At 44.0% G+C, this 22058-nt stretch overlaps 1 protein-coding gene across 3 annotated transcripts in view; it reads right to left on the bottom strand.

The window, feature by feature from the left end:
* Positions 1-22058, bottom strand: part of LOC128340022 (uncharacterized) — a 100228-nt gene that overhangs the window by 38720 nt on the left and 39450 nt on the right. The gene's annotated exons all lie outside the window — the stretch shown is intronic.

Genomic DNA, 22058 nt, shown 5'->3' with positions numbered 1-22058 from the left:
GCAGAAGAAACATGCTATGAGAGTCAATCACAGATCTCTCACACAACATGCAGTTTGGTCCTAACTAAGATGGCTGCATCTCTATGGTGGCTCATTTTGGTCCAAGAATAATCCAGTCACAAAGCAATAGCTGAACTGCATGAATGCAACTCTCTGTTCTCAAGAGGAAAATAGCTTTTGGAAAAAGAGAAAGGGACAATATTCACATAGAATGCCGGACTTCAAAACAGACTGGCAGTGTCAGTTTCATTTAGCAACCAGAAAGGAGAGAACAGATGATTTGATGTGAAAGTTGGGGATTGTTTGTTTTGAGGGTAGCATCTCCTCCAATCACTTCACTGAATTCAGTCTTGTATAGCAAAAACATTGCACAGCCACAGTGTATTTACAGAAACTGGGGGAGACACACAGTTTTGGAGGCCAGAGGTTCACAGTGGCCCTAGTCTGATGTGTTTGAGCCTGAATATTGATTCCAGAAGGTATTAACAAAGAGAAAGAAACATAGTCAAGGCGGCCAACTGTCTTCTGAGTTCCTAACCCGATCCCTCAACCCAAGTAGCCTTAGTGGACTTTGGACTGCTGTCAGGCAAACTGGCAAAATTCTGCTCAAAGGTTGGCAATCACTGATCAAATATTTGTACTTCAGAACTTTATGGGCTGTAAAACCAATTTACAGGGCTGGACATTTCCAGAACATTAAGAACAGTTATTTACTCCCCAGAAAGATGCATTTATGAATGGTGCTTTTAAAAATGGAGCTCCCTTTCTGCCATGATCTACCAATATATAAATTAATTCAGTTTTTTTCCTGAGAAGGGAGAAAAGTATCTTCTTATAACTATCGTATTAACAATGACAAATATTTATATTCTTATAAATATGTATATATTTATATATTGTATTAACCATCTCCCCTTCCCCTTTTGTGTGTAAACCCCTTAGTTAACCCCTTAGTTAAAAAGTAAAATGTATATGTTGTTAATAAAAGTAAGATTCTAATAGCTTTCCCTGCCCCTATGCAAGTGTGAAAGGAAGAATACAGAGAGAACATGATGTACCCTAGGTCCAGGAGCCAGCAGAGACTGCTATTACAGTGTGCTTTTTCTATCCCAGCTGAGCTTTGGGGAGCCTCCCTGTGGGATGTCTCTGCCTGATGGGGGATATTTACAAGGCTGGAGAGAACAAGTTATAGAATTAAGCTGGCAATTCTCCAAAAGGGCTTTTATGCTCAAATGTGGGGAGAGGAGAGCTGGTCATGTGGTAGCAAGCATGACTTGTCCCCTTAGCAAAGAAGGGTCTACCCTGGTTGCATATGAATGGGAGACTAGATGTGTGAGCATTGCAACATATTCCCCTCAGGGGATGGAGCTGCTCTGGCAAGAGAAGAAGGTTCGAAGTTCCCTCCCTGGCTTATCCAAGATAGGGCTGAGAGGGATTCCTGCCTGCAACCTTGGAGACGCTGCTGCCAGTCTGTGAAGACAACACTGAACTAGATAGACCAATGATCTGACTCAGTATATGTCAGCTTCCTATGTTCCTATGTACCCCAAACCACATCACCCCCACCTGCCTCTCTGTTGCCGTCTCCGTTAATTTGATTGCTCCCCGAATTCCACCCCCTATCCAACCTTTCCGTTCCTCATCTGGCAAAAAGTATTGCTTCCTTCTCCTGGTCCAGTTCACAAGTTATTTTCAATATGCATACAATCTGTGTTCAGTGTACACACATGCAGATCTGACTGTATGTACAGCCATTCAGACATATGCAATGCATATACAGTGGTACACTTCCTATCTGTGCCCTACATTTGAGGCAGCCTACACTTTTAAAATCATCACATGTACATCATGCACACAGACACTTACATGCATATACAATATAATGTCTGAGTAGGGCTTCTGATGGCATACATTCTGAAGTCAAATCAGAATGAAGAAGGGAAGGGGAAATAATACTTATTGCCTTGACTCTGAGGTCTTCTGGCTACAAACATTGTCATTTGAAAAACAAATGACATCTAGCAGCAGCAAGAGTGAATGCTGCCATTGCTAAATGGGAAGAGAAATCATTGACCCTTTTGGAGCTTCCCCCACTGCCAGAATCCCACCCCCACCCCCACCCCCACGTCACTGCTTTTGGTTCAGCTGTAAGATAAGTTCAGCAGTGGTCAAAATGCTGATCAAGTATCCGTCTTTACTGATTAAAAGACAAATTGTCAATCCACATGCTCCTGATCTGAGTGGTTATTTGTGTGTTTGTGGGGGGTGGGTGGGTGGCGGGGGGGCATGCTGTGATGATGATGATGTTGATGGGGATCATGGCAATCATTCATTTCCCCAAAACTCTTGGCTTCCTTTGGTCTCTTCCACTCTGTATAGGTCATCTGGTGGGCACAGCTGGCCCTGCTCTGACCCCTTTCCTTTGACCGGCTTACCATAAAATGACAGATATACTGTATACTAGTGTAAGCCTTCAGGGACTATTCTGAGAATGTGCTTTGCCTCTCTCCTGCAGTCAAGCAAGGTCCACTTGGCAGGTGAGCTTTTTCTTCTTCTTTCCCCTTTTGTGATCACACCAAGGATTTCCTCAGCCTGTCATTTATTCTTTCTGCCTCACAGTATGCCCATTTTAATCTCAATTCATTCACCTTTAAAGACGACATCATAATGCCTCATTCTTAAATTCTGTGTTCAGCATACATCTTTTTCAAGACTCCTTAGCTGTCTTCTGCATTTTTTCCACTCTCTCATCAAGTTTCAGTGATGAATAGCAGTGGCTGAATATTGTCCTTTAAAACCACTGAGCAGGGAGCACTTAAATGTAAGCTTAATCTTCTCAGAGAAACACCAGATCATTTCCACTCTCTTAGTCAATAGAACCTTACTAGCTGACAGTAGATATCTGAAATATGCATGGTCTGAGGTTCAGAATATCACTTATCTTACATACAATGAACCTGGTAAAAGGATTGGGTTAAAATAGCTTGTTTGTAAAGTACAGGATGAAGGACTGCTTTCCCCGGCACCAAAATTTCTAAGTCCTCCTAGAGGAAAAGGGCAAGCCTTGCAACGTGTCCTAAATGTTAACAAATTCCACAGTGCATCACCTTTCTCTGGTCATGCTCAGTTACAGAACTTCTACAACTCCCTTGTGTTGTGCTACACAGCATACCACTGTAAGAGCCTTTTGTGTCTTTTTGTGCATTCTTTTCATGGATGTCTCTCTTGCTTCAGCCAAATATGGAAAAAGAAAAGAAAGTTAGAAGCCTCCCGGGTGTTAGACTACACATGCCCAGTGTTATGGCTGTAAAATAAAATGGCCTGCACTTTAAAGGCCAGAGAAACAGAGGCCTATAAATGGGCATAGCAAGGATGGAGTGCACCTAGGGACAACAAGTGAAGATGGGGTACCTTGCTCCCTGTCTTTTTTGTTCCCCCTCCCATATATTTTTTGCAGAAAAGCTATAAGGACATGATGAAAACAAGATGCTTAGCATGCCCTTTCTTTCCCTTCTATGCATATATTACACCCACGTCATATTTGTATATACTTTGACACACATACTTACACGCATATTCCCCTAGCTCAGAAACATTTTTAACATCTACCTACTCCTGTGACCTGAGATATGCATGCATACAATCCCGAACACTGCCCTCAACAATCTACAAAAGGCCTTGCATGGCAGAAAACAGTGAAGATTCATTGAAGACCAAGATACCAATTGCAACAGACAAATAAGAGAACAACCAACCCAATCTCATTTTCCTCTCTCTCTCCCCGGGCTCTTGAGTGAAGCTGAACAGTGCAAGCACGAGCCCTGCTGAAAGTAAGTCATGACAACATAGGAGGGTTGGGCTGAGCAGGGGCATATCTAGGGTAGGGCAGGCAGGGCACGTGCCCCGGGCACCACTTGAAAGGGGGGGCGCCATTTTTTAAAATGAAAATTTTTTTTAAATGGCCACCAAAAACAAAATGGTCACCGCATATGCTCAAATGGCCTCTGCAAGGCCCTAGGCCATGACAGGCCTCACAGAGGCCATTTGAGCATGCGTGGCAGCCTCCAAAATGGCCACCATGCCGATCTTTGTAGACTCGAACAGGCCCGAAAATCATTCCAGGAAGGGCTGCGGCAATTAATTAAGAGGCCGGCGGGGGGAGGGGGACTTTTGCAGACTCCCCCATGGCCTTTAGGAAGCCCCCCGAAGGGGCTACAGGTTAAAAAAAATTAAATTCAATATAAGTCACCATACACGTATTCAGTTTGGCACTATGTACAGAGAATCAGGGCTTGTGAATACTGAGCAGAAGCTTGTGAGCTAGGATTGTATTCATTTGCTCTTACTTTGCTTCTTGTGATAAGTGAGTTAAGTGTTATGTCTTAATAATATGGCTATCCATGGTGAGTTTGTCTTTGAATCAGTGTGAAATCCTTAGTATTAAGGCCACTGGGAGTTTCTTGTTCTCTTTCTCTCATTTTAACTGTCTTTCTAGAATACTAGAATATATTCCAAGCAGTGACACAGTTTACTCTACATATCCTTTAATTATTTTCAGAGTATCTGGGGAAAGTCAAATTCTCCATTTATTTTTAAAACTTATGTAATAGTGATGCTACAATGCATAGTAGAGAATTAGACAGGCACTTCTGTTTAGTTTTCCAAGTACACCTCCACATAGTATTTGGGTATTTCATGAGCCCCCAGCATACTTAAATTTGTAGTTTTCCAGCATTTTTTGGTCTGGCTACATCCACTGCTAAATAGTTTTTGAAATATTAAAAAGATTAACAAGCTTGACTTGTATTTTTCTGCTGATGTTATGGTAAAGTTATCTAAAAGATGGGTGTCAGATGTTTGGACAGGGGGCGCAATTTAAGTGCTTGCCCTAGGCACTATTTTCCCTAGATACGCCTCAGGGGCTGAGCCATGCACAGATTTCAAGCATCGAGCTCAACATCTGTTCAAGACACAGGTCTTCTGTTTCTGCTCTGTTCCAGTGAAAAATGGACACATGGCAACTGTGTCTTTCTCACCTCTTAGTGAGAATATTTAAGTCAGGTTGGGGACGGAAGGCAGTCCATGTTACTATGTCTGCACAGCTCCTCCTCCTCTCCCTGGATTCAGAGGTACACAGAGGAGATGGTGCAAGCTTTTCATAGGAACATAGGAAGCTGCTATATACTGAGTCAGACCATTGGTCTATCTAGTTCAGTGTTGTCTTCACAGACTGGCAGCGGCTTCTCCAAGGTTGCAGGCAGGAATCTCTCTCAGCCCTAACTTGGAGATGACAGAGTGGGAACCTGGAACCTAGATGCTCTTCCCAGAGTGGCTCCATCTCCAAAGGGAAATATCTTACAGTGCTCACACTTCTAGTCTCCCATTCATATGTAACCAGGGCAGACCCTGCTTAGCTAAGGGGACAAGTCATGCTTGCTACCACAAGACCAGCTTTCCTCTCCAAATAGGCTTCTCTTGCATATAATTAGTTGTCCCTACCATTGCACTGTTGCAGTCAGCCAGCCATGCTACACATCCTACCTGCATCTGAGATTCCCTCACTGTGGGAGCCACTGGGCAAGTAAACACAGTGCATTCTGCTGCTGAAATCAGTAAGGTGTGTGCTTGTGGAGAAGGGGGCAGAAGGAGAGCAAAAAAAAAGAAAAAAAAGAATGGAGAGACTGAAGGGGGGGGGAGATACACCAAGAGATGGATACACAGACAGACCTGGAATAGTAGGTAGAAGAGAGAGAGCATGCTATGGGATGCAGAAAAAAAAAGGTGGGGAACAAAAGGTTCAGTGAGGGTTGGGGAAACAGAGGGAAAGTTCCACCAAAAATGCTTGCCCATAGTCAATGAAGAGATAGGAACATAGGCACATAGGAAGCTGCCTTCCAAGTCAGACCATTGGTCCATCTAGCTCAATATTGTCTACGCAGACTGGCAGCAGCTTCTCCAAGGTTACAGGCAGGAGCCTCTCTCAGCCCTTTCTTGGAGATGCCAGGGAGGCAGCTTGGGACATGCTCCTTCCAGAGCAACCCCATCTTCTAAGGCAGAGGTTCCCAAACTGGAACCCTCCACGTGTAGTCTCCCACTCAAAAGCAAACAGGGCAGACACTGCTTAGCAAAGGGGATATTTCATGCTTGCTACACAAGACCAGCTCTCCTCCCCAGACCTCTTGAAGTAACAAAATGGGTGGTGATGCCTCTGAACTGGCAACCGGGAGATTTGTGAGCTGTGAGTGCTCTTGATTTCCCGGACATTTTCAAAAATGTCAAAACTGGGGGAAAGGAACCGGGATCAGCAAACTTAGATTGAATCCAAGATTATCAATCCCAGTTAAATGTAAATCCCAATGTAAAAGAGACCCTCCCAGCGATTTGACTTGTATCCCATTAGTAAGGAGGAACTCAAAGAGCTACCATGATCATCAGTGAGAGAGGAGGGCCACTTTGCCCCCTCCTGTCAAGATGCTAATTGCCATCAAGACAGCAGTGACTACAACAAACTACAAGAAAAGTGTGGCAGGAGCAGCCAGAGCTGCCATCTTCTACTGCCTCCTCTTCCCATTTGTTGTTATGGCTTGCTTTAGTCATCATTAATTTTAATTGTGTTTTTAAACAATGGTTTCTCGTAAACTGTACACTGCTTTGGGCATTATAGTGGAAAGGCAGTATAGAAATGGAATGAATGAAAAGAGCATATTGATTTATGTAGATAATTATATTTACCACTTTTCCAATTAAAGTTTCTCTTAGTAGCATATATTCTGTTATATGTTGGATATATATATATATATATATATATATATATATATATATATATACTAGACGTCTGATGATAAATGCACAACTTGGTAAATAGGTCTTCCTTTTGGATCTCTGCTGCTGAATAGCTGGCTGACTCATCCTGAATGTAATGGAGGTACATGGGGCAGGAGAGGAAGAAAAGTAAGACACCTATGTTTAAAATATTAAAAGACAATTCCTCAAGGTGCCTTTGTAAAGCCTCTTTAATATGCTGTACCTGTTCTTTTACAAACCACTTAAATAGCCTGAAGTGCAGGATTTAAAACAAAGTGCCCTCAGGGCTTTGGTTGAGAAAGAGAAAATGTTATATAGTGCACTGCTTCAAAACTTTCCTTCTTTCCTTCTATTCTTCAAAAGAAGTATAATTTATGAAAAAGCACTGATATTTTCTGATAAAATGTGAAGATCTTAAACATTGATCATGCAACTTTGGGTCTCACATTGCATAGTGCCTTTATAGAGAGGTCTGCTGGGTCGTCATCACCATTATTGCTACGGTGTGTGCTATTAACTTTTATTTTAAACTCTATGTTTTAAACTCTGTTTCCAATTACTTCCAATTGCCCTCCCCCACTGCCCATCACTCAGGCCCCATGCATTCAAAAGTATCACTGTCTTTGGAGACTATAGTACCTCTTGAGCTCCATGGAAAACAAACTAGATCATGTCAAAATAACACATTCCTGAGAACCAGATTCTTGTCCTTATGCAAGTTCAGAGAAACAGATAAAAATCAAAGATTAGTTCTACTATCTGCATGTAAATAATTATTGCAAGGCACAAAGCACTATGCAAAATTCATTAATTTCAGAATGGTTGATATGTAAGAGCCCTTTAGAAATCCAGTTTTGTCATTTTATATTACATATACTGTACTGAATGTAAATACATTAAGAACATTGGCTAAAACTGTTTGTTTCTTGACTTGGTTCTGTTTGGTTCTTATTGAAAAGTTTTTCACCATTTCATTAAAGGTTTCATATCCTTATATAATTCACACTACCTCAGGACTTAAAGAATAAAATCTAGGCTCAGTTCAAGATTCAACAAATTAATACCAGTCAAAGGAGCTACTGACATCTAGTGAACTTCTATAGCAACAAACATAAACTCAACCATTTAAGTATTTATTTGCATGGTGCTTTTCATTCTAAAGTACATTATAAACATTCCCTTCATAATTCCCTATAACACAGGTAAAATAAGAATTTATCTATTTGCCTTGTCCTATATATACTTTTCAGAATTAAATCATACTTTCTTAGAAGCATTAGAATTGTTTTTTGAATGCCATTTTGTTTTTGTCGTCAATATTTGAGTGACACAGATATTGATATCTAGAGATAGTGGACTCTATACAATCTGCATTCAAAACATTACTAGTACAATTGCTAAAAATGTTATTTTTTATTTACACACACACGTTGGGCTGGGTGCAGAGGATCTGCACCTCTAGTTTGCCACAGCCATATTCTTTCCCCCCACCCGCCTACTGCCATGGCCATTTTCTGCTCGCCTGCCTGCTGGCGCTTACTTTCCCTGCCAGCCAGCCAGCTGGCCACCCAGCCAGCCACCTGGCTGGCCGCCCTCCACCTCTGCCCGCTGGCTCGTCCACCATCTCCTCCCACTGCCCCCCTTGCTGTTTTCTCCCCCACCCCCACCCCCGCCATCCGCATTGCTATCCAGGCAGCTGCACGTGAACTCTCACAAGAACTGCCACGCATGGGATTAGCGAAGGGTACGTCTTGGTGCACTGATTAACCAGATCACTGTGTTCAGTTTTTCTGAAGTTACTAGGTTTTTAAAAGCTACCTACTTATGGGAAAATTGGAGAGCTGATAATATAACAGAGCAAGTGCCCTAATTTATACATATATTATATTTCTATAAATAATTTTGTCTTATATTTTTGCTTGTTAATCAACAATACATTTATAAATATAATCTTTGCCATAATGCTGCTAAATGTTGCATCCTAGAAAAGAACATATACTCCATTCTAGAAAAAAAAAACATTACACAGAGCAATTAAGGACCTGATTTATTATTGTATTCCAGGGTACCTCAGCACAGCAGAAGGCAGTACTTACTTCTGCACTCATGGGACTGGGTCTCACGATCAGTGAGACCTGGTTTCCTCGGGTGAGCGGGAAGAGCGGGCTAAGCCCACTCTCTCCGCTCACGAGCGGGCAGGGAGCCCTGGGTGGCCATATCGGCTGCCCACACGATGACCGGGGTCTACTCATGAGTAGGCACGGCGTGAAGGTGCGCCGCAGCTACTCACGATCGTAAAAAGCAGGTTTGCTGGAGCGCTCGCTCCGCAAACCTGCTTTTTACCAGGGGTTCTCAAGCGGGTTACCCACTTAAGAACCACCGGGCTGCGGGCTAGCCAATGCTAGCCCGATTTTTGTTGATCGTGAGAATCGCCCCCATGGTCTCCAAGACCAGGCATCTACACCACACTTCCTCACCTAATAGATAGATCCAACAGCTGATTCAGCTGTCAGCAACTTATATAGTATTCGGTGCAGGAAGATTGTATGTGCTCTCTCTGTTGGATTCAAGGTTTCGACAAGGCATTTAAAGAAAAACATATTCAGCATCAACAACTGTCATGGGGGGGAATCTAAGAATTTCTGGGCTGATATGACAAAAAGGACGACAGGGTTCCTGTAAACAGTTCTGTAGAAGAGGACATTTTGACCATTACAGCTTCTCATGCGGTGTGAAAAACATTGCACCTCCAACATTTGCTCTTCAGACAGCAGTCAGAGCTATGTGTAGTAGCAAATTCATGAGCATTGATTGACCACACTAATGGTTAATGAGATAAAAGTGGATAAGTTAACAAAAAAAATGTGTAGCTGTTTTCAAGGTTTTTGCAATTTCAGCAGATTGTGGAGAACATTCTGGAATACCATCTGAGAATTCACAGATATATAAGAGGGTTCTTGGTGACAACCCACCACCACCACCACCACCACCACCAATATACCACTTTTCAACAAAAGCTCCCAAATCAGTTTACACAGAGAAATAAAAATAAAGATGGATTCCTGTCCTCAAATGGCTCACAATCTAAAAAATAAACATAAGATTTCTTCCCTTCACACCCCTTCACAGCCACTGAAGGGATGCTGTGCTTGGGTTGGATAGGGCCACAAGCCAGAGGAGGAGACTAAAAGCTTTCGCTTTCACGGCCACATTCACGTCATTCTGAGTTGTCTTGAATAAATAGATGCCAGCACTAGAAGTTTTGAGACCTCTTTATTTTGTTGTCTTAAGGTTTATTTTCTGCATAATTATTTTCCTGTCCTTTATTGGACCTTTTCCTAGATAAGCTAAAAAAGAGCTGGCCTGATGATCTAAAACATGATTTAGGCATTTGTGAGTAAGTCACCCTCCCCTTCCCCAATAATTGTGAACGAGACTGCTGGCATGCTCCCCTATCCTCCTCCTTCATAAGCCAGAGGAGGAGACCAAAAGCTTTCACTTTTGAACTAACCACAGTTTCCTGTTAAAGGTGCTATCAGGGAACTGTTGTTTGTTCAAACTACAGATAACAAACCAAGACATCAAACTATAGTTTAGATTATTGTCTGAACCAGAGCAATTTCACCTTCCGCAAAACAAACTCTGGGTAACTAAGATGAGATACGTCAAGATGTATTTGGGCCAAACCAGTTTTCTAGGGCAACCACATGTTTGTCCAATTTGCCTATAGGGTGAGGACAGGTCTACTTTTTAATATCAAAAGGGGAGAGCAGAGGAGGGAAGGAAACCTGTCCCTCTCCAACCTTACTTTGCCATGCTTGACTGTTTTAAAGCAGTTTTACTCCAGCCTGGCTCCAATATTAGAAGTCAGTTGGGCAGGGAGAAAACTGCCTAATGTAGCAGAGTGCAGTGGTCAGAAAGGATGGGTTTTGCTCCTCATCCCAGTGCAACTTTGTTATAGATGCACTCACACACCCCCCACACCCTTTATAAGGCAAACAGGGAAAGCATGTGTTTCTTCCCCCACTCCCCGCCGCCCACACACACACACACACTCTCAATGTCTACTTGGGTCTCTGAACAGTGCTCCCCCAACACTAGTAGAGGAAGTTTTAGTTCACTTTGCATTGAGAGAATGCCACACACAGGCTCAATTCAGACATAACATTCCCAGTCCTACAAATTGTGATTTGTTGGGCCAGGAACAAACTGTGCATCCATGAGCTTTTTCTTCCCTCCTCGTGTTTGCCCTGCTGAATTGAAGGACAGGAAACAGAGAGTAGGAATAAACACTTGGAATAATTAGGAAGGGAATTGAAAATAAAACTGCTAATAATATAATGCCCTTGTACAAAACAATGGTGCAGCCGCATTTGGAGTACTGTGTACAGTTCTCGTCACCATATCTTAAGAAGGACATTGTAGAACTGGAAAAAGTGCAGAAGAGGGCAACCAAGATGATCAGGGGCCTAGAGCACCTTCCTTACGAGGCAAGGCTACAACACCTGGGGCATTTTAGTTTAGAAAAAAGATGACGGAGAGGAGATATGACAGAGGTTTATAAAATCATGCATGATGCGGAGAAAGTTGATAAAGAGAAAATCTTCTCCCTCTCACATAACTCTAGAACCAGGAGTCATCCCATGACCCTGATTGTCAAGAAATTTAGGACCGACAAAAGGAAGTACTTTTTCACAAAACACATAATCAACCTATAGAATTATCTTACACAAGATGTGGCAAGAGCCAACAGTCTGGTGGCTTGAAGAGGGGTTTAGATAAATTCATGCAGGACAGGTCTATCAATGGCTACTAATCTGAGGGTTAGGGATGTGCATGAACCGGTTCAAAGTGCTGAACTACTTGGGAATGATGGTGTTCAAGCTGGTTCGGAGGTGGGGGGGGTCCTTTAAGGGGCAGGAAAGGTGCCCTTACCTGTCCCACCACTTTCACCCCACTGGTGCTCTCCCCAAAAGCATTGGCACAGGGCTGCAGTGTACCTCCCTGCAGCCCTGGTCACAGTTGTACCAGAAATGGCCGAAGTATGGTGCACACGTGTGTTCGCCATTTCCAATACAATGCTGACCAGGACTGCAGGGAGGTATGCTTCAGCCCCGCACCAATACTTTTGAGGAGAGCACCAGTGGGGGGAAGTGGCGGGTCTGCTAAGGGCATCCTCCCTGCCCCTTAAAGGAGCCTCTCGGGAGTGCACATCCCTACTGAGGGTTATAGGCCACCTCCAGCCTCAGAGGCAAGATGCCTCTAAATACCATTTACAGGGGAGCAACAGCAGGAAAGAGAGCATGCACCTGGGGAACAGCCGATGGGAGCTGGGCAGTATCCCGTTTGGCAAAAGCCATCCTTTAAAGTGTGAGGCTGCAAAGAATTCAAATAAAATAGATGGGGACGGAGCAGAACTGCATAAAGAGCAGACGGGAGGCTGTGCCAGCAGGTCAAAGAGTCAAAGGAATAGCATACATCAGGGGAGAGATTCAGCTTGTATGCCAATGCCAGAAGCCTCTGAGCCAAGATGGGTGAGCTGGAGTGCTTGGTTGCTAATGCAGAAATAGACATAGTGGGCATAACAGAAACATGGTGGAACAGTGAGAACCGGTGGGACTCTGTTATCCCTGGATTTAAACTCTATAGGAAGGACAGGGAGGGGCGCCTTGGAGGAGGGGTAGCACTGTATGTTAAAGAAGGGATAGAATCTAACAAGCTAGAAAACCTAGGTGGACTGGAGTCCTCCACAGAAACCATGTGGGTGACTATACAAGGCCGTAAAGGAATCGTGCTAGTGGGGTCATGCTATCGCCCTCCGGATCAAAATGTCGACAGTGACTGGGAGTTGCAGGAGGAAATCAGGGAGGCATCAAGGAGAGGCAGGGCTGTAATTATGGGTGATTTCAACTACCCACACATAGACTCGGTAAATTCACATTCAAGTCAGGACAAAGAGGTCAAATTTCTAGATACGCTAAATGGCTGTGCCTTAGAACAGTTGGTCATGGAACCGACCAGAGAGAAGGTGACCTTGGATCTAATTCTGAGTGACACCCTGGACCTGGTGCGTGATGTCAGTGTCATCGACCGTTTAGGGGACAGTGACCACAGTGCCATCAAATTCAGCATACATGCGGGGAGAGAATCACCAAGGATGTCAAACACAGACATTTTAAATTTCAAAAGAGGAAACTTCTCCAAAATGAGGAGTATGGTGAAAAGAAAGCTGAGGGGGGAAATCAGGAGAGTCACTTCGCTCCAGAGTGCATGGCGTTTACTCAAAACCACAATACTAGAAGCCCAGTTAGACTGTACACCCAAAAGGAGGAAAGGTACCACTAAGTCCAGGAGGATGCCAGCATGGCTAATGGGTACCGTCAAGGAAGCCATAAAAGGGAAGAAGACTTCCTTCCGAAATTGGAAGGCCTGTCCAAAAAGGAAAAGAACAGAAAGGAACACAAACTCTGGCAAAAGAAATGCATGGTGACAATAAGAGAGGCAAAAAGAGAGTTTGAGGAACATTTAGCCAAAAGTATCAAGGGGAATAACAAAAACTTCTTTAAGTACATCAGAAGCAGGAAACCTGCCAGGGAGGCGGTTGGGCCATTAGACAATGAGGGAGTGAAAGGGATTATTAAGGAGGATATGGAGGTTGCAGAGAAACTGAATGAGTTCTTTGCGTCTGTCTTCACGGCAGAGGATACTGAGCATATACCTGTTCCTGAACCAGGCTTTTTAGGGATGGAGGCTAGAGAGCTGAGTCTGATAGAAGTGACAAGGGATGGTGTTAACAACTGAAACTGAAAGCTAACAAATGACAAATCACCTGGGCCGGATGGCATCCATCCAAGAGTCCTCAAAGAACTCAAATGTGAAATTGCCGACCTCCTTGCTAAAATATTTAACTTATCCCTGAAATCGGGCTCTGTACCAGAGGACTGGAGAGTAGCAAATGTCACACCGGTTTTCAAAAAGGGATCCAGGGGCGATCCGGGAAATTACAGGCCGGTTAGCCTAGTGTCCGTTCCAGGCAAATTGATGGAAAGCATCCTCAAGGATAAAATTGTAAAGCACCTAGAAGAACAGGCCCTGCTGGGAGTGAGCCAGCATGGCTTCCGCAAAGGTAAATCTTGCCTCAGTAACCTTTTGGACTTCTTTGAGAGTGTCAACAAGTATGTGGATAAAGGTGATCCAGTTGACACAGTCTACCTGGACTTCCAAAAAGCTTTTGACAAAGTTCCTCATCAAAGACTCCTGAGGAAACTTAGCTGTCATGGAATAAAGGGACAAGTACATGTGTGGATTACTAACTGGTTGAAAGACAGAAAACAGAGGGTAGCTATAAATGTATAGTTTTCACAATGGAGGGAAGTAAGAAGTGGGGTCGCCCAGGGATCTGTACTGGGACCGGTGCTTTTTAATCTATTCATAAATGATCTAGAAGCAGGGGTAAGCAGCGATGTGGCCAAATTTGCAGATGATACCAAACTCTTCCGGGTAGTGAAATGCAAAACGGTTTGTGAACAGCTCCAAAAGGATCTCTCCAAACTGGGGGAGTGGGCGACAAAATGGCAAATGCGGTTCAATGTTAGCAAGTGTAAAGTGATGCACATTGGGACGAAAAACCCCAACTTCAAGTATATGCTGATGGGATCTGAGCTGTCAGTGACGGACCAGGAAAGGGATCTTGGGGTTGTGGTTGACAGCACGTTGAAAGTGTCTATTCAATGTGCGGCAGCTGTGAAAAAGGCAAATTCCATGCTAGGGATCATTAGGAAGGGGATTGAAAATAAAACGGCTAACATTATAATGCCCTTATACAAAACTATGGTGCGACCACACTTGGAGTACTGCGTACAATTCTGGTCACCACATCTTAAAAAGGACATTGTTGAACTGGAGAAGGTACAGAAGAGGGCAACCAAGATGATCAGGGGCCTAGAGCACCTTTCTTACGAGGCAAGACTACAACCCCTGGGGCTTTTTAGTTTAGAAAAAAGACGACTGCGGGGAGACATGATAGAGGTCTATAAAATCATGCATGGCGTGGAGAAAGTGGAGAGAGAGAGATTCTTTTCCCTCTCACACAACACTAGAACCAGGGGTCACTCCATGAAATTGATTGCCAGGAGGTCTAGGACCAACAAACGGAAGTACTTTTTCACACAACGCGTGATCCACTTGTGGAACTCTCTGCCACAGGATGTGGTGATGGCCAACAACCTGGATGGCTTTAAGAGGGGTTTGGATGACTTCATGGAGGAGAGGTCTATCAATGGCTACTAGTCAGAGGGCTGTGGGCCACCTCCAGCCTCAAGGGTGTGCCTCTGAGTACCAGTTGCAGGGGAGCAATGGCAGGAGAGAGGGCACGCCCTCAACTCCTGCCTGTGGCTTCCAGCGGCATCTGGTGGGCCACTGTGCGAAACAGGATGCTCGACTAGATGGGCCTTGAGCCTGATCCAGCAGGGCTGTTCTTATGTTCTTATGCCCTCACCTCTTGCCTGTGGGCTTCCCAGAGGTATCTGGTAGGCCACTGTGTGAAACAGGATGCTGGACTAGATAGGCCTTGGACCTGATCCAGCAGGGCTATTCTTATGAAAACATCCTGGTTTGTTAAACCATGGTTTACTGTGATGCCTGTGAATGCTCCCTACAAACCAGAATGTCAAACCACATTTCATTTTGGTTGACAAGGAGAGGCTGCATTTACATGTAACGTGAAAGCGGAGGTTATGAACCCACTGTTAATTTTTGAAACCATGAATCGCATAGCAGACTGTGGTTTGGCAACCTCTGGTTTCAATGCAGCATGCCTCCTCCTTTAACTGGATGCAGGTCAAGGTTGGGGGATGAATTCCAAGAAAAACTAAGGATTACAAATTTTTGACAGATGTCTTGAATTCCAATGGAATATACTTCGGGGGGAATTATTGGAGGGAGTTTCTTCTTTTTATAAGGGTAAGAAGAACAGATTTACTGAGCTCCTTAAAGTGCAAGAATTCTGGTGGAAATATATTTTTTTAAAAAACTTATCTTTTGAGCATCCAGCTCCTTCAACACATAATTTCAAATTAGACCAAATGGCTAATAGAGATTAGAGGACTCTCTCTTGGAACATTAATGGGTTAAATACAAAAAACAAAACAAAACAGACTCTTTCATTCTTTTAAGAAACAAAATTTGGACATTGTGTGTTTGTAGAAGACATATATTAGAAAGAAAGAGAAAAAATTTTTAGTTAATAAGGCTTTTGGACAAGGATTTGTTTACCTAGACAAGAAAAAAAAAAAAGAGGGGGATAGTATTTTATGTTGAATAATAATTTGAATCTAAATTGATTTTCAAAGATGAGGAAGATAGGTTATTAGTACTGGAAATTCAAACATTTGGAATTAAAATGGTGATAATTGGAACTTATGCCCCTAATGAAAAGAAAGCTGAATTTTATAACTATTTAGATGTTTAAGTTGGATTTGATGATTAGATTTTAAGTTCTGACAATTAGTCTCTAAATGTATAAAGTGTTACTTTTGGAGGAGACAAGAGAGGAAGTGGTTAAAACGTTTATGAAAAAGTGGGCTCAAGATGTGGGGTGCAATATAGAAATGGCAACCTGGGAAAAATTATGGAAAACTGATTTAAAATTCACTGTATCTTATGCTCTAAAAGGAAATTATTATAAAATAATGTATAGATGATATTTGATAACAAAAAATGGCATTGATGCATATATGTATAGAAATGGAAAAGTAGTGAACTGCCTTTAAAAGAAGATTGGTTGATAAAAATTTTGGAATATGTGGAGATGGCAAAATTTATAACACTGATAAGAGACTAAAACTTAGAATGTTTTAAAGAAGATTGGAAATTATTTTTGTTGTACTTAAAGAATTCCTACTATGGATCTTACAGCTGGATTTGAAATCTGAAATGCAGGTTGGGTAGATTAATGGTGGTGGAAGGTTTAAATTTGTGTTTTTTATTAATATTATAATAAGGGTAAAATTTATAGTTGTTATCACGAAAAGAGGTGCACGGGAAGTCAATTTGTAATTGTGTTTATTATGACTGTTATTGTTAAAAGTTAATAAAAATTTGAAAGATTAAAAAAAGAAAAGGTTGGGGGATGGGAAAGCCCACTTGCCATTCTCTGGGCCACAGTTGCTAAATATACCACAAAAGGATGCTGGCTGTTGTACAGAGAGAAGGATCCCTGCATGCCCCTGGCAAGGGTCCTCTTTTGGGCACCCCTGGGGAGTGGCAGACTGTCTTCACAAGTCTGTGTGGACAGGGCTTTGGGCCCCCTTCTTCCAAACCCCCTGCAAGAGCAGGATGTTCTGCTCTCTCCCCGCCTTGAGGGCAGAGTTGAAGACTGGATGCACTTTGCTTAAGAAGCAATGTCCTGCAAGGGAGGGGACTTGTTAACTGTGTGCCCTGTCCAAGGTAGGGTTGCGATCAGTGGTGTGTTCCAGTTGCAATAACTTGCACTTCATGTTCATGAGGCACATGGATATTGGCTGTTCCTGACCCTCTTCATAGGACCTCGCATAGCTCCAGGCACACCTCCAACCCGCCTAAGTCTGAATTTGTGTGCACCCCCTCTCTCCTGCATGGCCTAGGTTCCCTGCCCATTGATTTCCTCCTTGCTTGGGGAGCTTGTGGAACCTAGACAGGAAGCAATAGCAAACCTGTCTGCCTTTTCTATTTTACCCCTCACTCCCTTTACAACAAACTGGAGACATCCATGTGCCCCTCCCTCCATAGTGGGCCTATGCTGGTAGTTCTGCACCTGTATACAGTAGGACAGCAAGCAAGAGCTTACCTATAGGTGTGTGCTGGCCAGTCAAGCCACTCAAGGTGGTCTTTTGGACACAATGCCCTTGCTAGAATCAGGCGAGCTTCCAAGAAGGACAGCCGTCCCACGATTTGTGACAGGGAGGTTTCAGCCAGGGAAGAGGTACTCAGGCAGTGTGGTGTTGTAGGACAGGATTGTATGAGAATACTCTCCATCCTGTTCTGCCTTACTGAGTGGTGTGCACAAAAACAGCCCTTCTGGATCAGGCTCAAGGCCCATCTAGTCCAGCATTCTGTTTCACACAATGGCCTACCAGATGCCTCCGAGAAGCCCACGGACAGGGGGTGAGTGCTTGCCCTCGCTCTTGCTCCCCTGCAACTGGTATTTAGTAGCATCTTGCCTCTGATACTGGAGGTGGCCTATAGCCACTAGACAAGTAGTATGTTTATGCTTGCAACCAAAAGTGGGACTCTGAATTAGTTTATTTAACATATTTGTATGCTGCCAAAAATGCAAGTCTCTGGGCGGTTTACAACAAAATAATAAAAACAACAAATAAAAAGGTTAAAACATTACAACAATTTTAAATTTTAAATATTAAAACTATTAAAAAATCATCAAACTATTAAAACAGTATCTAATTAAAAGCCTGGGTGAACATATGTGTCTTGACTGCCTTTTAAAAAGATATAAGAGATGGGGAGGCTCTTATTTCAGCAGGGAGTGTGTTCCAAAGTCTCAGGGCAGCAATGGAGAAGGTCCATTCCCAAATAGCCACCAGATGAGCCAGTAGCAACTGCAGACGAACCTCTCCTGATGATGTCAATGGGTTGTGTGGTTCATAGAGAAGAAGATGTTCTCTTAAATACCCAGGGCCCAAGATGTTTAGGGCTTTATAGGTTATAACCAAGACCTTGCTCAGAAACGTATCAGCAACCAATGTAGATCTTTTAAGATAGGAGTGACATGGTTTCTCCGAGATGACCCAGAGACCAACCTGGTTGCCGCATTCTGAACTGACTGTAGTTTCCGGACTACGTACAAAGGCAGCCCACATAGAGCGCATTGCAGTAATCAAGTCTGGAGGTGACCAGCAGATGTACCACTGTTCTGAGGTCATTTATCTCAAGAAATGGGTGCAGCTAGTGTATCACCTGAAGTTGATAAAAGGTACCTCTGGCCACTGCCTCAACCCGGGACACCAGGGAGAGGTTTGTGTCCAGAAGCAGCACCAGACTGCGTACCTGTCCTTCTGGGGAAGTGTGACCCCATCCAGAACTGGCAGATTAAAATAATCTCCTGAGTTCCGACCCCGCACCATAAGTACCTCCGTCTTATCTGGATTCAGTCTCAGCTTGTTATGTCTCATCCAGGCCATCACCGCCTCCAGGCAGGCATTTAGAGAGGTTATGCTTTCGCCTGCTGATGTTGACATGGAGAAAAAGATTTGGGCGTCATCTGCATACTGATAACACTCTGCACCAAATCTCCTGATGATCTCTCCCAGCGATTTCATGTAGATGTTAAACAACATGAGAGACATCATAGCAAAGTTCAGATTTTGAAGAACAATAGTCCCTTAGGGACACCATCTGGAATCTGTCCAAGAGGTAGGACTGGAACCACTGCAAAGCAGTGCCTCCCACCCCAATCCCCTCAGACGCTCCAGAACGATACTATGGTCAGCAGTATCGAAAAAGGACCCACAGAGTCACACTTCCTCTGTCAATTCCCAATTGGAGATAGGAACATAGGAAGCTACCATATACTGAGTCAGACCATTTGTCTATCTAGCTCAGTATTGCGTTCACAGACTGGAAGTGGCTTCTCCAAGGTTGCAGGCAGGAATCTCTCTCAGCCCTATCTTGGAGATGCTGCCAGGGAGGGAACTTCAAACCTTCTGCTTCTTCCCAGAACGGCTCCATCTCCTGTAAGGGGAATATCTTACAGTGCTCACACTTCTAGTCTCCCATTCATATGCAACCAGGGCAGACCCTGCTTATCTAAGGGAGCAAGTCATGCTTGCTACCACAAGACCAGCTCAGTCTCCGCCCCACAGCCCACCCAAAAGCCAGTCTGAAACGGGTCTAGATAATCAGTTTCATTCAAGACTGCCTGGAGTTAGGAGGCTACCATCCTCTCAATTACCTTGACCAACCACGGAAGGCTGGAGACAGGCCTATACTTCCTTAACTCTGAGTGATCCAACACAGGCTTCTTCAAACGAGGTCTAATAATTGCCTCCTTAAGGCAAGGAGGCATCCTGCCCTCCCTCAGAGAAGCATTTATGATGTCTACTAGTCTTCCACAACACTTCCATGCCAGATGGTATAAGCCATGTTGGGCAAGAGTCAAGAGAACAGGTGGTAGGCCATACCACTCCAAGCAGCTTGTCCACATCAAGAGTCACAGACTGGAATTGATCCAGCCTGACCACATAAGAGGAGTTGCTGGACACCTCTGATTCATATACTGCAGTAATTGTGGGGTCTAAATCCAAATCAGCCCGAATACAAGAGATTTTATCCACCAAAAACTTATTAAACATGTCACAGTGGGTAATAGATGGTTCGAAGTTCTGATTCAAGGGAGGAAGGGCACTTACTAGCCCCCTCACAACCCTGAACAGCTCTGCTGGATGTGAACTTGTACACAATACAGGCTGAAAATAATTTCTTCATTGCTGCCTGTATTGCCAGAGCATAGATCTTCAAATGTGCTCTATGTTGTAATCTGTTGGATTCAAGTCGAGTCTTCCTCCACTTGCGCTCCAGTCTCTACCTTGCCACTTCAGCCCCCATAGTTCTTCCATATACCAAGGGGCCAATTTTGAAGTGGGTCGGAGAGTACACTTAGGAGAGATCATGATACTTTGCATGCTGCCATGAGTATACTGGACAGTCTCTGCAATCTGGCCTCTATTCCACCAACTCTGGTGAGGATGACGACAAAACTCAGATTGGGGCCCTACATCAACTGACCGTCTCCTACCTCTTTGATGAGGCATTAATAGCAGATTCATAGAATGCTCCTAGGGAGGAACAAGGTGCGTGTGTGTGGGGGGGGGGGGTGGAGTCAGCATGCCAATGGGTGGCCTTGGAGACCCCCTGGTCCTACATATGTGTTGTATTCTTGAACCATGACAAAGTTCCTCTTGCATGCTAATCCACTCATTCCACAATATCCGCTGGTGCTGAAGTTAATAAGTAACCTTTCCTACACTGGGAGGCTGCTGTAGAGTGAGGACAATAGGAGGTGTGCCTGTGGGGAAAAGGGAGCCTCCTCCCCCATTGCAGTCTTAGCACTGACTCCCAGTTAATCTTAAATGTAGAATGGATCTCCAAGAGAGTTTGAAATGTTCAATGGGCACTCCTCCAGCAGTCACATGCAGCAATTCAGCTTTCCCACAACAACCAGGACGCCGTATGACTCTAAAAAATCACTTTTAATATGTTGTTGGGTAAGCACAGCAATGCCAAGTTGTGTCCTGCTTGTAACACCAAGAAAATCTTCTGTCTGGCAGCCAGAGAAGAGTGCCCTTACTGTGGGTACATTGGCATTCCATGCCCATCACCTTTCATTTGACCCACAAATGGGAATTGTGTCAGGTGCACATCTTTTGTGCAGATGTTACTTTTCCTATGCTAGCCCTCTTAGGTTGGTGGGAGCACAGGTTATGCGGCGAGGGGCACTGATGTTTTATGGGCCAACCCCCTGCAAAACTTCGTTTGGCATGCCACAATCCCAACGAAGGGGGCCCTGTAGAGGTGCAATTCTTTCATACTGTGCAGTGGTGTGTGCACCACTGTTTCTGCACAAACAGCACCCTGTATGGCTTAAACAGCACGGTGGATGAAGCGGCACATAGGTATGCCTCCCCAGTTGTCACTGGCACCGTCTTTCCCCACTGTATTAGTAGGTGGCCACCCAGTTCCCAGGGAAAGAAGGAGAAATCCAGCAGACCACAAAATGATTGTGCCACATTAAATAAATACTCCAACTGTAGGTCCATATCATCACTGTTGCCAGGCAGAAGCAGGAAGAGAAAGGAGGATGGAGGGGGCATGGCTCTTTTGCTGAGAGGCGGCCACTGAGAAGAGCAGAGGGCATAGAGCTACTGTGTTCCTGGGTGGATACGGGCCGCCCTCTCTCTGATTTCAATTCCAGAAGGAGCATGAAATTGCGATTATGGCAGCATCAGCGCTTGAACGAAATGCTGCCATCCCAAAACCTCAGGTTGGAGTGGCGAAACTCACTACAAACCAAAGGTTCAAACTGGAATTTGGCAAGGAAAACCGCAGGTTGCTGGTTTCATGCATTCAGATGTACAGGAATAACAACCCTCTGCCCCATTTAACTGTAGTTTTGCATTACGTGCAAATGGAGCTAGTATTTAAGTCACATTTTCACTAAGTCTGATAGCACTTTCTTTAGCTGTTGTTACCATGGGGAATTG

Source organism: Hemicordylus capensis, chromosome 1, assembly GCF_027244095.1.
Source record: "Hemicordylus capensis ecotype Gifberg chromosome 1, rHemCap1.1.pri, whole genome shotgun sequence".
NCBI lineage: Eukaryota > Metazoa > Chordata > Lepidosauria > Squamata > Cordylidae > Hemicordylus > Hemicordylus capensis.
The sequence above is the reverse complement of the archived record's forward strand: the minus strand, read 5'-3'. Positions and strand labels throughout refer to the sequence as shown.